Below are 16027 nucleotides of genomic sequence, written 5' to 3'. Positions count from 1 at the left end.
TCCCGCATCGGGCTCCCTGCTCGGCAGGGAGCCTGCTTCTCCCTCTGACCCTCCCCCCTCTCATGTGTTCTCTCTCTCTCTCATTCTCCCTGTCTCAAATAAATAAATAAAATCTTTAAAAAAAAAAAAATACCCACCACCAGGCTAACCCATCCCTTCCCACCCACCCCCCCTCTAGAACCCTCAGTTTGTTTTTCACAGTCCATTGTCTCTCATGGTTCGTCTTCCCCTCCGATTTCCCCCCCTTCATTCTTCCCCTCCTGCTATCTTCTTCTTTTTTTTTTTTTCTTAACATATATTGCATTATTTGTTTCAGAGGTACAGATCTGTGATTCAACAGTCTTGCACAATTCACAGCGCTCACCATAGCACATACCCTCCCCAATGTCTATCACCCAGCCATCCCAGCCCTCCCACCCCATCCTCAACTCCAGCAACCCTCAGTTTGTTTCCTGAGATTAAGAATTACTCATATCGGTGAGGTCATATGATACATGTCTTTCTTTGATTGACTTATTTCACTCAGCATAACACCCTCCAGTTCTATCTACGTCATTGCAAATGGCAAGATCTCATTCCTTTTGATGGCTGCGTAATATTCCATTGTATATATATACCACATCTTCTTTATCCATTCATCTGTCGATGGACATCTTGGCTCTTTTGTGCTAAAAATTCTTGTTAGAAAAACTTCCTATGCATTTCCAATTATTTCCTTAGAATAAACTTATAGAAATAGAAGAGCTTGAAAAAAAAGGCATGAATATATTAATGACTTTTAAGATATATGGAAAAAATTGGCTTCTAGACATACGGTATCAATTTATTTTTCACACTCAGTGAAATTTATACAAAACTTTTACAAAATTATTTGGGAATTGAAAAAATTAAATTCAATAAAAGTATAAATGTTAAAGAAATCATAACTGTATAGAGTTAGAAGCTAACTTAATAATTAATGTGATCATATCATTTTTTTTAAAGAGAAAAAAAATTATTGCAATATAAAATGCACTTATAAAATGTCCACAGAGGCATGTAATTCTTCACTGCTATATAAATTTACCTGGAATACTTTGATCACCTTCTATTGTTATGATGATATCACCTAAAACATACTGTAAACAATGAGTTATACTCTATAACAAATGCATCACTGATTTTTCAGCAATCTCTGTTTAATAATAATTAGTTTAAGACTATATAATCACATCTATATTCTGGAATGTCCATTTATTTTCATGTAGTGTAGCAAAACTTAGACTATAATTGCACATGAATGGTACAGAAAAACATTCACCACCAAATTATTTTATACCTTCATGACAGGTTTTACATTCTTTCTGATTGAAAATACAGCTTGAGCTATGGTCTGCAACATAGCTCTAGGATTCTCAATGCAGTAATATGTGTACCTGTGTGTCTATGTGGGCACCCATGGAACAACTTAAAGTGTATCTTTAGTAAACAAGTGCAACATTACTGCCAATTACTTTGTATGTTTAAATATTATAGTCTGATTATTTGTAAACAAACAAAACCCCACACAAATACTCTTACCTCTAGAAAAAAAATCCTGTCAACCCATAATTATTCTAATATGCTTTACTTGAACACACATTGAATTTTTGAAAGATGCATATAGTACCTTAGATAATAAGGTATAAAAATGTGTATCGTATTTTATAGCATGAAATGTGCATTTCTAATGTTATATGCAGCATAAAGTTTAGATCAAGAAATCCTAAATCCTGGATCCCCATAGTTCATTTAGAAAACTCCTCAAAGTTATGGTTCTTGCAGCAGGTTTATCAGATTTAACATGACAAAGTGTTCCATCTCCTTCCCTATTTCAAGTATCCAAAAAAAAAAAAAAAAAAAAAAAGAGGCTCAAAATTTCTGTAGGTTGTAACTGAAAATGCAAAGCTTTAAATAGTTAAATGTGCTTTGAAATAAGATACAAATTGAAACAAGTTTCTTAAGTATTTAATTTGTATTAGGCTGATAAGTACTAGGACTTTCAAATAGTTTTATTAAATGAGTATTTCCTCAAAAGTAATAAAGAACACAATTTGCCTATTAATATACGGTTCTGGGATTCTGGAGAAAAATCAATCTTGATGTTTATGATTTTTTTCAACACTATTGACTTTAGTTTTGTTTTCTTTTTAATGATGTTAATATTCAATCTGAACATAGATATTTAGCCTCAAACCACTTATAATGAGATGAGTTTCTTCTGAAAAGGAAACTTTAAAGCACTAGAAAGAGAATTTACTAAAGCTGTTTAATATGTCTTTCAACGTCATCAGAAATCCTGCAGTATAGAAAATATCTGGTACCTTTAAGGTTTTGGAATGAACTGATCTTCTGAAATGTTAATGCCATTAAAAAAACCAAAAAAGTCAAATAGAAAAGACTCTGCAATAAAGTACTCTTTCTAAAAGTTGCAGACATGATCCCATCATCTGAGAGCTAAGCACTGCTTCTTTACCTAGGCACACTAAGTTCTCAGCTGAGAAAATAATCTAACCTGGTCCTTAACATATTCATTAAGTAGTATGAATATTTTAAGGTCTTTCTCCCTTCAAGAAAAAAACTTGATGTCTCACTAAAGAGTAATAAGGAGTGTATCTTACTTTGAGACATTAGACTTTCTGGGATTGGCCCAACTGTATAAAATTTTAAGAAGTGTGTGAAAGTATGGAATCATTATTACTCTGTGAAAACAGTGTGACAAAATTAAACATCACTATGTCGAACCCTTTTCTAGCATTAACTCAAAAATAGAGATCATGAGTTTTCTATAACCTTAATTTTAAAAACACACAGAAGTGAAAAGTGCTAGTTTTCAAAAAGTACAATTTTTTTCCCTACTATGTATCAACATGGAATGATTTCAGTTCTCCTGTACTAAAAGCTGGACTTTTAAAAAATGCTTAATATAATGATTGTATCGTAATGCTTAATATAATGATTTTGTATGTATTGTAATGGCTTAATATAATGATTTTAATCAGCAGTGGCTTCACTTTCAGCTGGACCCCTAATAAGTCTTTGAATTCCCCTTTTTCCTGCAGGAACTTTTGGTTTTGCAAAACTTTGCTTATGTGCATGCTGCTTGGGTGTACTTCTTCATAAAGGAAGTCTGCTGTCAACTCATCCCCGTTGTCTATCTCAATCTTTCTAATGACATCCACTTGTAGTTGTCTTTCTACAATTTCTAGCAGAAAGCTCTTGTATCTAGAATACAGCATCTATTCTCTTATACTGCATGTGTATCCAGGCATTGAATAAATAAAAACTATGGACTCCAAATAGTCTCCTTCACGGGAATGTTTATACAGGAAGAAACGGTAATGTGCTGAATCTTTGGGAATCCTCTTTGGCAAATCTTTTAGTTCTGTATTTGTTGTGTTGGCCAAAATTATAATTTCATTTTTTATATCTATTTCCAATTGCACATAGTTGAGCTGTCTGTTACTTAAATGTTCCAAAGCTGGAAAAGCTTCTCAAGAAATAGGAAATGCTACTCCTTGTAGTGTTTGATGCTTAGTGTCCACACCCATGTCAGTTTGTACCTCATTAATTTTAATCTGCCGTAATTCTTCCTCAGCTGCAGTCAATGGGGCAGGAGAAGATTGTGACACCAAGTATTTTTTATAACCATGTAATGATACATCTTCCTTTACTGTTCCAAATACTTCATCTTTAATGTGGCCACCTCCAAATTCCTTTTTCAGAGTTGCTCTTGTTGCTGCATTACATTTGTTGATGAACATGAGAATGATCTGGAGACCAGGCAATGAATATCCGTTCATATCCCTGGGCATTCTGAGAATCTAACCTGAATAATATATAGCATGGTTGTTTGTCCTCCAGTAAGGGTAAAACAAAGGAATCATAATCCTTATCCCAGGAATCTGAAGGCTGACTACATGATCCAATCACAAGTTTCTCATTTTCAATAGATATTTTTAGAAGTCTGTATTTTCCATTTCTTGCTCTGGCAAAGACATCTTTAACATCTTCACTTGCTTGGATGCCGATCTGATGGGACATGTTGGCGGCGGTGGGCTCCCGGCTCCCGGGCTAAGTGCTGAGAGCCGATCATAGCATTTTTTTGATGTGATGATTGGGTTCAAAACCAACTCATTGTAATGAGTAGTTATATGTTACTGAGGATATAGACACATCTGAAATTAGATTTTTTTCCTTGATACACATTTTTATAGCATTCACATATCAAGTGATATCTTGTAGATATCTTAGAATTAGAAATGAAGTAAGTGATATCCCAGACCACTGCCAAGATGAAACAGCTAAAATTGATTTTTTATTATATCTATCCTAGCCTACAACTTGAATGAACATCTTTATCAAGCTGAGAAAACAATGGAACTGTTTTTCCCAAAATGACTAATTATTGGAATTTGGCTGTCCTTGAAAGGCTAGTACTCTCTGTTAGATAACTTTTATGGCTATATTGAATAGATGTAATTATTTAACAAGATGTTTGAGTATGTGCTGTATGCATAAGATAAGAAATAATGTGACTTTTTTAAATAAAAGTAATAGTTTATTGTAGACATTACAGTAGGACAATGAAAGTCCAAGACTACACTCACAGAACTACATCAGATATTTTTATCTATCTCAACTTGTAATTCTTGCCAATGTACATATTCAATGTTTACATATTTCTTAAAAATATTTTGATATTATCTTTGGCTAAAATTAATCCAGTTTTGCTCTCATATTTGCTGCAATCTGTTTTTTTCTGTTTCTTGCCAATCTCTCTTTCCCATCTTCTATCACTCTAAGTAGTAATGCCCTTCACACACACACACACACACACACACACACACACACACAAATAAGGGATTGTTTCCTTTTATATTTTACAAATATTGGATAATCCCATATACAACTTATTTTTTCTCAATATACAATGTAACATGAAAATGCTTATGATTTACTAGACAAAAATCTGTCTCATTTTAATGAGTGTAATGGATCTTTGCCTAAATCTTGTATCTATCATCCTTGAATTATGGTAATGGTATAGTTCATTTTTTGATATGGAGCTCCAGAATTAAAATTATTTGGCTTGGGGCGCCTGGGTGGCTCAGTCGTTAAGCATCTGCCTTCGGCTCAGGTCACGATCCCAGGGTCCTGGGATTGAGCCCCACATCGGGCTCCCTGCTCTGAGGGAAGTCTGCTTCTCCCTCTCCCACTCCCCCTGCTTGTGTTCCCTCTCTCACTATGTCTCTCTCTGTCAAATAAATAAAATCTTTAAAAAAAAATAAAATTATTTGGCTTTTGTATATGTAAAATTCTAATTTTAATATATATTGAGAATTTCTGACAAGCAGAGATGTTGAGGGCATCTTTAAATGTGTTTGTTGTCATGTTTGTTTTGCAAATGGCCTAGTCAAACCTCATTAGATCACTTTTCTTTTGGTATTGTCTTTTCTTAACAATTGGTAGAAGTAATTTCTATATATTAGAGAAAAACTCTTTATCTTTAATATATGTTTTATAGTTTTCCAATCATTTTGATTTCTATGTTTTTTCTTATTTTCCACATAATGCTTAAAAATATATGTAAATTCTGTTTTCCTTTATCTTCTGAGTTTTCTAGGTTTCTTATACTACCAGTCATAGGTTTCTGAGTATATTTGTGAATTTTATATGTAACAAAAGTTTTCTTTATAAATTCAAAGAGAAAATTACATTTGCTTTAAAAAAAAAATAATGACCCACCTGGAATAAAAGTTGATTTTCTCCTTACATTACATAAAAATATATAATTTAGATTGCTAATATGTTTAAATATAAGAAAAATAGAGTTTTGGAAAAAACATTAAAATACATGTATAATATCTACCGTATTTTGTACCATAGCCTAGTTTTTACATTTTAAAGGTTTTGTACATAAATCAGAAAAAACCTTATTTTATTAATGTTAGCCATACATGTTAATAACTGTATGTATTGTATACATAGAATAAATGAAGGATGAATTAATATGTGAATATAAATTAAATAATAGTTTTATTTTTTTTATTTTTTTTAAATTTTATTTATTTATTTATTTATTTATTTATTTATTTATTTATTAGAGAGTGAGCGGGAGAGAAACAGCATGAGAGGGGAGAGGGTGAGAGGGAGAAGCAGGCTCCCCGCTGAGCCGGGAGCCCGATGTGGGACTCGATCCCAGGACCCTGGGATCATGACCTGAGCTGAAGGCAGTTGCTTAACCAACTGAGCCACCCAGGCGCCCAATAATAGTTTTAAATAAAGCTAAATATTTTAATGTTTATACAAATTTTTACTCCTTCTGTTACCTACATTTCCTAAAGTTTTCACAATATATTGTATTTTTCAAATTTCAAAATATTTTCTTTTCTATTCTATGTTGATCATTCAAATATTCACCAATTCTATATTGCCAATTCTATATTTTATTTTCTTATTTTTTTATCTATTTATATTTTAAACCTGCTGGAATATTTTCAATATAAGCATTGCTTATATCTTTTATTTTACTTCATTATCTCTTTTTCTTTCTTGATCATCCATTCTTTTTGGTCCTTCCATACCTTATGATGATATTAATTTTCTCATGTACCTCCACTTTTTGAGACACAGTTTGGGGTTGTAATTTCTCACAAGTAAATCCTTTTCTACCCACAGACTAACCTCTTGCAATGATGCTAGGACAATAAGCAGCTATTTTCAAGTTTTGTTTCATGGGTATAATAGGTCCCTTCTGGCTCCTACCCAAATGCTAGACCTCAGCTCAATTCCTATGACCTAGACTGCAGTTTCTATGATAGTCATCACATCCGGCAACAGGACATCTGATCTTTGTCCCTGCCAGATAAAATGTGACAACTTCTGATAATACTGCTGTGGGTCAGCTATTAATTTTTGATATCCAGAAATTTTCTTTCTTGCATTAAACCTTCCAAGAGTATATTTATTGATTGTATCCTGCATTTCTACATATGTGGAGAGTGAGGTGGGGCTTCCGTTTGTTCAGCCATCTTGACCAGACATTCTTTACTAACAATCTATAGATAGATATGACATACTACCTTATGTATCCAGTGCATGAGTCATAGTTTAGTTTCTTTTAAATATTATTAAGGTAAAACCATTAAATTGTTGTTATACTTTTTTGCAATCTAAGTAATTTATTTATGTGATAGATAAATAAGTAGATACATTTTGGGTTATATTTTAACATTTATTCACCAATTAAAAGTTTTCTATGTAGAATTTCTTTTAAAAGTGTTGGTGATGTGGACAGTAAAAGGAAATTAATCTGTTTTTTTTCATGAGTTCGGGTCTTTGAAAACATATGATTATGGAGTTGGTAATAAGTTGTATCCTACTTTTTTGAAACAGTTAATGTAAGCTCCAAATTTTTGAGAATTTAAAAGTAAGATAAACCAGAGTAATTTGCAGAAGCTATATTCTAAATTTACATATTCTTAAACTCATTAAACATCTTTTAATACTTTTTTTAAAGATTTTATTTACTTATCTGACAGAGAGAGAGACAGGAAGAGAGGGAACACAAGCAGGGGGAGTGGGAGAAGGAGAAGCAGACTCCCCACTGAGCAGGGAGCCTGATGAGGGGCTCAATCCCAGGACCCTAAGGCAGACACTTAACGACTGAACCACCCAGGCACCCTTAATAAGTTTTTAAAAAAATTTTATTTATTTATTTATTTGAGAAAGAGAGTGCACAAGTGTGGGGGAGGGACAGAGGCAGAGGGAGAAGCAGAGCAGGGAGCATGACATGGGGCTGGATCCCAGGACCCTGAGATCATGACCTGAGCCAAAAGCAGAGGCTTAACCAACTGAACCACCCAGGTGTCCCTAAAATTTACTAAACATTTAAGTTAAGACAAACATATATTACATTGTAACAATGTTTTAAGAGATTTATAACTAATAAAGCAATGCTATTCTGCTGTTGGTTTTGATATCAGCTAACTCCTGAGCGTTTTTTAATAACTTTTTTTTAAAATAAAAGGTTAAGACTCAAACTTTGTTTCTGGTTTTCCAATTGCAGTATATATATATGTGTATATATATATTTATATTTATATTTATATATAAATTTATATTATATATAAGTGTTATATGTAATATTCAAATTTATATAAATTATATATAAATATAAATATAAAGTATATATATACTGCAATTGGAAAACCTGAAACTATATATATATATATATATATATATATATATATATATATATTTATATGTATTTATATATATATATATTTCTTTTTTTTCCTAAAGGAGTGTTCTTGCTAGAAACAATTCCATTTTCCCAGACTCTGATGGCATGTCAAATCTGTTTGAGCTCAGAATTAGGCCATTATCCCAGAGACACTTCAAAGTCTGATGATCCAGAACCAAACAGAAATATCCAGTGTTCTGTAACTCAGAATGAAATGGGTCCTCTGGATTAAATTAACCAAGCACTCCATCCATGTCACTTTATTAGAATAATATATAGTCATTAAAAGATTTAACCTGGTCTTTTTCTGACCTCATGTACACTTTTTTTCTAAAATTAAAGTTTAAGCTGCACAGACGATTGATAAACACCAATGTTTAAAATAAAAAAAAAAGATTTGAAAAATGCAAAGGGACGTTAGTTTTTAGAGAGAAATACAAATTTTAGAAATAAGTATAGAGTTAGTACTTATCATAATTCATAGAAAAATATCTTAGGTTTAGTTAGATAAAATAGGAAGCATAACATTCCTGAGTTTCAGAGGCAATGTTGAAAGAAGTGGACAAGAGAAGGAGGAGAATATATACAGTATTTACATAGCTTCAATGGATGAATGAGATGAGCTATGGATTGGAATTCCATCCAAATGGCACAAAGTGTCCAAATGACACTGAATTGTGCAAGCACCAATCCTGGTTGTCCAGATCCAAGGTACCCATCTGATACTAATGAAAGCATAATTTTAGAAAAGAATATGCAAAGGAAGTAAGTCATGTGCTTGGCCAAATTAATCAAATTAAACATTTTTTGCAAATTATTTAGTCAAAGAGACAAATTATTTAGACTTCATGTATGATTTTAATTTCTGTTTCACTACAAAATATCTAAAATGATTGCATGGACAGTAATGATAATAGGTTTTCTGGTCTCTCAGTAAAGTATTTCTGTGTCTCTTATTCTTTTTGTGTGTGTCAAGTGGCACTTAGTCTCTCAGCTTAATGAGCTTAATAAAACTTAATGAAAAAATCCTCAAACCTAATGAAACACTTTAAAATGCAAAACAAAGGAAAATAAAGATTGGACAACAGCTATAGACCAAAAAAAATTCTGGGGGGCAGGATGTGGATAGGGCATAAATCTATCATAATGAACATTTAGAAAAAATTAGAGATTACTTGACAAAATATGTAGTGCTCCTTGCATTAATTAAGAAAAAGCTTTCCTGTAAATTAATTTGAATTATATGTACACAGAGAAATGGATATGCATTTATGTTGTATTTCACAATTCTGCATACATTGAAAGCTTTACTGCACAAAACTACACAGAATAAATTACTGTTTTGTGATGAGGCTTATGCAAGGTGGGTGTTAGGGATTCCAGGATATTGTAGAAGACAAGGTAAGCTGCAGGTAATTGACATTATCATAGAGTTTAAAATTTAATTGCATGAACTTTTCTGAAGTTCAGATTTTCATGCAATCTGTCTTTGTGAAAGCATCTCTGTTAGATTTGATTTATAAAGAGATTCAATGACACATTAAAAATAAGTAAATAAATACAGGGAACAGTGACAATGAAAACTAAATTAAGATAAAAATACCCTAAAGTATTAAAGAGGGCACTTGTGATGAACACTGGGTGTTATATGTAAATGATGAAAAACTAAATTCTGCTCCTGAAACCAATATTAAACTATATGTCAACTAACTAGAATTTAAATAAAAACTTGAAACCAACAAACAGAATACCCTAAAATCATTTGACTCATATAAAACATTAATAAATCAGTGTAAGGTCAATAAAAACCTATGATATATTCTGAACTCCAGATTTTTTACAAAAGAATACCAGTTCTATACTTAACCAACCAGATTAACAAGGTGTCTTAGAGTTGAACATATTGTTTTAATATAAGACAAAAGTTTTAATTGATGACATGCTGCTAAATTCTTTATGGTTAATTATTCAGCATGGTCCTGAATATGAGAGCTTGAGCCCCAGGTTTGCATGCTTTGGACCTCTCAAACCTTAGCATTCTAGTTGGAAAAATGAGGGCCATCAATGTCATTTTTTCCATCTCCGTTGTTGTTTGGGGCAATCCATGACATTTTATATGTAAAATATTTCAAAACTGGAAAATCATGTACACAATTACTCTTCTTATAAATTACTCTAAACATGATTGGCTCTTAATTCAGGCGGTCAGCAAGTGCTGTGAAACTTTTGAGTATTTCTTTCTATTTTTGCCATAGATAATTAGCAGATAAAAAGTTGAACCATATTCTTTGAGAATGAGAAACAACTTTAAATAATGTTGGAGTTGATTGGAGTATTGTACAACAAATAGCTTCTCAACTTTCTGTCTGTTTTGGAGAAAAACATATTTTCCTGCCCAAGGGACTCTGGGATTGGCCATGTGACTTGCTTTGGATAACAGTATGAGAGTGAAATGATGTGAGCATAGGATCAAAGTTCACTCCAATGATTTGGCCAGGTTTTGGGTTTTGGCCATTAACAATGAGAAAAACATCCCCTAGACAATTGCTGTTACTTCTGCCTGGGACTCAGCCTGAGGCTTGTGGAAAAGAATTTAACCCTGATTCACAGCCTAAAGCAGAGCCATGCAACTAAGCCAGCCTAGATCAGCCAAAGCACAAGTTTCCTTGTAGACACAGAAGCAAGCAATAAACACTTGCTATTTTAAGATACTGAGTTTAAAATGATTGCTACTTTTGGGGCGCCTGGGTGGCTCGGTTGGTTGAGCATCTGACTCTTGATTTCGGCTCAATTCATGATCTAGGGGGTTTGGGATTGAGCCCCGAATTGGGCTCTGTGCTGGGCATGGAGCTTGCCTAGGATTCTCTCTCTTTCTCTCCCTCTGTCCTTCCCCCATCTCTCTTTCTCCCTCTCTAGAATAATAATAATAATAATAATAATAATAATAATAAATTTTAAAAAAATAAAATGAGGGCTACTCTATATCACTGCAGCCATAAATGATTTATACAAATAACTAGTCCAAATGTTCTAAATCCGTAAGTGGATTAAACTTTAGTATGCAAAAGATAAAAGCTCTGTTGGGAGATAATTCTTCATGGGTCTAACATTTTTGCACATCTTGTGAGCAGAGGCACCAACAGCTTTTATTACAGACTAGAATTCCAAGGATGTTTAGCAAACAACTTTAGAAGGTAAGCAGACCCGTTATCTTGCAAGGAGAACAAATCCTAAACCCTTCATGACAACATAACCACGATTTAATATTTGAGGAAAAAGGTCTGTTCTACACATTAGATCTTAAAAATTTACCAAATGCACAAAAAAAGGACATAATTATCATAGTTCTATACAATCAATCAAGTGCCAAGAATAAAAGACCAATATATTACAACAGATTAAACCGGAAATGTAAGTGGGTATTTTATATATAATCATTATGTGTATATGGTAAAAGAGTTCCTTCCAGAGCCTTAAAAATAGTTTGAAATTTTGCTAAGCCTGATAATTCTCTTGTCAAGTACTCATTATTTAAGGAGAATCCCAAAATAAAGTTGCTTAATCACCTAACATTACATATTAGTAAATTATGCAAGAGTAAGGATTTACTGTAGTTTCAAATTCACATACAACAGATTTGCCAATTTGTATATATCACTGAGATGTGGATATGGGAAAGACAGTATTTAAATACAGAATATCAATTTCAACAGGAATTTACAAACTATATAGTATTTTCCATTACAGACTTCAAATAAAGTTATATACTCACAGGAAAGAAATGAAAATATTGTGTGCCAGTGTATATTTACTGACATAAGTATGTATGTTGAATAGTTGACATTCCCAGCTGAAGAAATCTTCTTTTTTTTTTTTTTTTTTTAAGATTGCATTTATTTGTGAGAGAGAGAATGAGAGACAGAGAGCATGAGAGGGAGGAGCAGACTCCCTGCTGAGCAGGGAGCCCAATGTGGGACTCGATCCCGGGACTCAAGGATCATGACCTGAGCCAAAGGCAGTCGCTTAACCAACTGAGCCACCCAGGCGCCCTGAAGAAATCTTCTTGTACCTAATTTTAATCCTATATTTTAAGCTTTTTTTTTTTTTTTTTTTGGTCTCTGCTTTGTGTTGGAATATAGCTTTTCTACACATGGACTGTCATATTTGACTGTCATATTTGTCATATCTGTTGAAGCAGCTGCTCCATATTTTGTTGCACACAATGCAAGGTCTATTTCTCTGCAAGATAAATGACTATTACAACTAATGTCATCATGTAAAACACGTGGATGTTGTGTGTCTGTTCAAAGGCCCACATTTTGGAGATTAAAAAAATAATAGTGTTTTTGATGTATGGCTTGTAAAAATAACTAAATCCTCTCACCGAAAATGGCTATACCAATACATTTACTGATCTGACCAATTTATCATTGTCATGTCTAAATCCCAGAGTCAATTCTTGATCCATCAGTTACTAATCAGAATTTAAACACAAGTTTTACTAAAAAACCAGGAATGTGTATTTAAAATACTTTAGTACTTAAAATTAAGTAGTATTATTTGCTGCCTTAAGTTTAAAAAGAAAAAAAAAAGCTCATATCAAGAAGAAAGGCTATAACATAGAATTTTTTTCATGTTTTTCTTCATTCATGTACTCATACACTTATTCATATATTTGTAAATTCATTCATCAAAAATTTATTATTTGTTAGGTTCTAGAAATACTTAAAAAAAAAACTTCTATGTAGATAGATACTAAAAAGCAGTTCTATGCAGTTAAGTGTTTTCTGTGGGCATTGGTTCTGAGAGTCTCATATACTAAATTTTCCCTGTTTGAAAATCAGGAAGATTCAACAGTCTTACACAATTCACAGCGCTCACCATAGCATATACCCTCCCCAATGTCTATTACCCAGCCACCTCCCAGCCCCACCACTCCAGCAACCCTCAGTTTGTTTCTTGAGATTAAGAACTCTTCATATCAGTGAGATCATATGATACATGTCTTTCCCTGATTGACTTATTTCGCTCAGCATAGTTAAAAAAAAGAGAAGAAGATAGTAGGAAGGGAAAAATGAATGGGGGGGAAATTGGGGGGGGAGACAAACCATGAGAGACTATGGACTCTGAGAAATAAACTGACGGTTCTAGAGGGGAGGGGGATGGGGGGATGGGTTAGCCTGGTGATGGGTATTAAAGAGGGCACGTACTGAATGGAGTACTGGGTGTTATACGCAAACGATGAATCATGAACACTACATCAAAAACTGATGATGTAATGTATGGTGATTAACATAACATAATAAAAAAAAAGAAAATCAGGAAGATGTTGGCAGTGTCCCTCATATCTCACAGCTTGAAAACTTACACGCAGTATTTCTTTTTTTAAAGATTGAATGAATATATCATGGATCAAATAGAAAAAAAATAGATTAAAAATAGCTAACTTTAGAATATTGCTTTGTAGTAAACACAACACCATCTTATATATTTTTTACATAAGCATTAAATGCTTATTCATTCATGAATACATTAATAAATAAATACATATTCATAAATTCTTATTAACTACTCATTTTCTATTCTTTATTTGCATACTTATTCTGAAGTCAGCAAAGTCTAGAATAAAGAGACTTTAAAGAAAGGTAAAATTTATACATGAATAGATAGAACCCTTAGTGACCTATTTATTCATATTCTTTAGGAAGCCATAAAGATCTGCTTAGTGTTAATAAAATAGATTATATTCCTCTTATTGTTGTGTCTTACTATCCCCCAAAATCAATACATTATTTTAGATTTATATAGAAAAAGTAAAAGCAAGCTTCAGTAAATATGTTTATTGGTAAATATAATCATTACAAAATTGAACAGTCTTTATAATCTCTCAGATTACTGTGATATCCCTTATCGTCATCATTAGCTGAAAAACAATGGGCCGTAGAAAGGCCAACCATTACCACTCTTCACTTACACAAGAGAAAACTGACCTCAGAGAATTACACAGATTTCTCAAGTCCTCCATGATGATAATCTTGGAACCAGAAGCCTCATCTTATTATTTGGGGACCAGTATTATTTCAACTGCTGTGGCAATGTTGTCTGTTGTTTGTATCAAGATACCCTTAGTTTAGAGTAAAAATACATTCTTAGAATACAATATCTCTTAGAGGGTGGTATGTTTAAGATGGCACTATTACGTTGGTCCTGACTTCAGTCTTCCTCACCAGAAGACCAACTAGCAACTATCCATAGACAAGACATCGCTGTGAAAATCCTAGACCTCAGGGATGAGGCTGAAGCACCCCCTGTGCCACAGAGATAAAAACAAACAAACAAACAAACAAAGCTGCATTAGAAAGGTGAGAGGAGCAGTTTCACTCTGACCACATCGTCTCTCCTCCAGGCTGGCACGGCCCTGCAACGGAGAGGACCCACCTGGGCCTACATTTTTTCCAGTGGGAATAAAGAGTCCAAGGTGGACATCCAGCTCCCCCAGCATGTGGGTACTTTCCAGAAGGCTCACTTAGGTCTTACCAAATGGGGATCACAGGGGGAATCCATGAGGCTTGACCACTGGAGATCCAATTATGAAGGAGAAGGGGGGTGGGGCATAAAGCAACCAGCACTTGCATCTTGGCCAACTGAGTTCGTATTTACAGTATTGCCCAAGTAGAAATCCCAACCAGTGGATGTACATATCTGTAAAGCCAAGCCATAGCTGTTCTCACTGGCCAGGGACCTCGGGGCACAGTCCTGCTTGATTTGGGAACTCAAATAAGCCTTCTGGCCTTATAGTGTGTTCTGTGGCTCCACCCAGGCATGGAAGCTAATTCATATTCCTGCTTATTGCTGAATTCAGCCCTTGGCCCTATCCAACCAGGAAACGGGGCCAGAGTACCCAGGAAGCCACATGACACAGCAGCATTTGAGCAGGGACCCCAGCCAGTGCCTCTGCCTGTTTTGGAGAGCTGGTGGCACTGTCTGGCCAAGGAAATTCGTGTACAGTTCTACCTAATTTGTGTCCCCAAATAAGAAGTTGTGCCAGTGTTGGGGTCTGTTCTGCTGCCCCTCTAGAGCTAATTTGTAGCCCTGTGTACTGCTGAGTACAGTACTTGTCCAACCCAACTATGGAGCCAGATTGGAGAATCTAGACAACTGCAGAGCCCATTCTAGTACCATGATTAGGTAGGGATCCAAGGCAGCAGTCCTATCCAATTGTTCCCAGTCAGCAGCACACCTCCTAGTCTCAGCACATCTTCTAGTCTCAGAGACCCAAATAACAAACCCCATTTGCACAAGGACTGTACCAACTGATTCAACCAAAAACAAATAGGTTGAATCCAAAAAGGATGACATCAAGATTCATTATATTCATTATATTAAATTGTCAAAAGTTGGAACGCCTGGGTGGCTCAGTCAGTTAAGCATCTGCCTTTGGCTCAGGTCATGATCCCAGGGTCCTAGGATTGAGTCCCACATGGGGTTCCTTGCTTAGCGGGGAGCCTGCTTTTCCTTTTGCCTGCTGCTCCCCCACTTGTGCTCGGTCTTTCTCTCTCTGACAAATAAATAATAAATAAATAAAATCTTTTTTTTTTAATTGTCAAAGTTAAGGACAAAGAGAAAATTTTGAAAGTAACAAAGAAAAAATGACAAATGACAAGGGAAGCCCCATAAAAGTAGAGGAGGATTTCTCAACAGAAACTTGACAAGGCAGGAGGGAACAGGATGATATATTAAAAAAAATCAGAAGAAATAAAA

General features: G+C 34.1%; 1 pseudogene; it reads right to left on the bottom strand.

The window, feature by feature from the left end:
* Window positions 1–3012: 3012 nt before the first annotated feature.
* Window positions 3013–4080, bottom strand: LOC116643527 (annotated as a pseudogene).
* Window positions 4081–16027: the final 11947 nt, after the last annotated feature.

This window comes from Phoca vitulina, unplaced genomic scaffold (assembly GCF_004348235.1).
Source record: "Phoca vitulina isolate PV1807 unplaced genomic scaffold, GSC_HSeal_1.0 scaffold26, whole genome shotgun sequence".
Classification (NCBI taxonomy): domain Eukaryota; kingdom Metazoa; phylum Chordata; class Mammalia; order Carnivora; family Phocidae; genus Phoca; species Phoca vitulina.
Note: the sequence above shows the minus strand (reverse complement) of the source record. Positions and strands in the feature narration are given on the sequence as shown.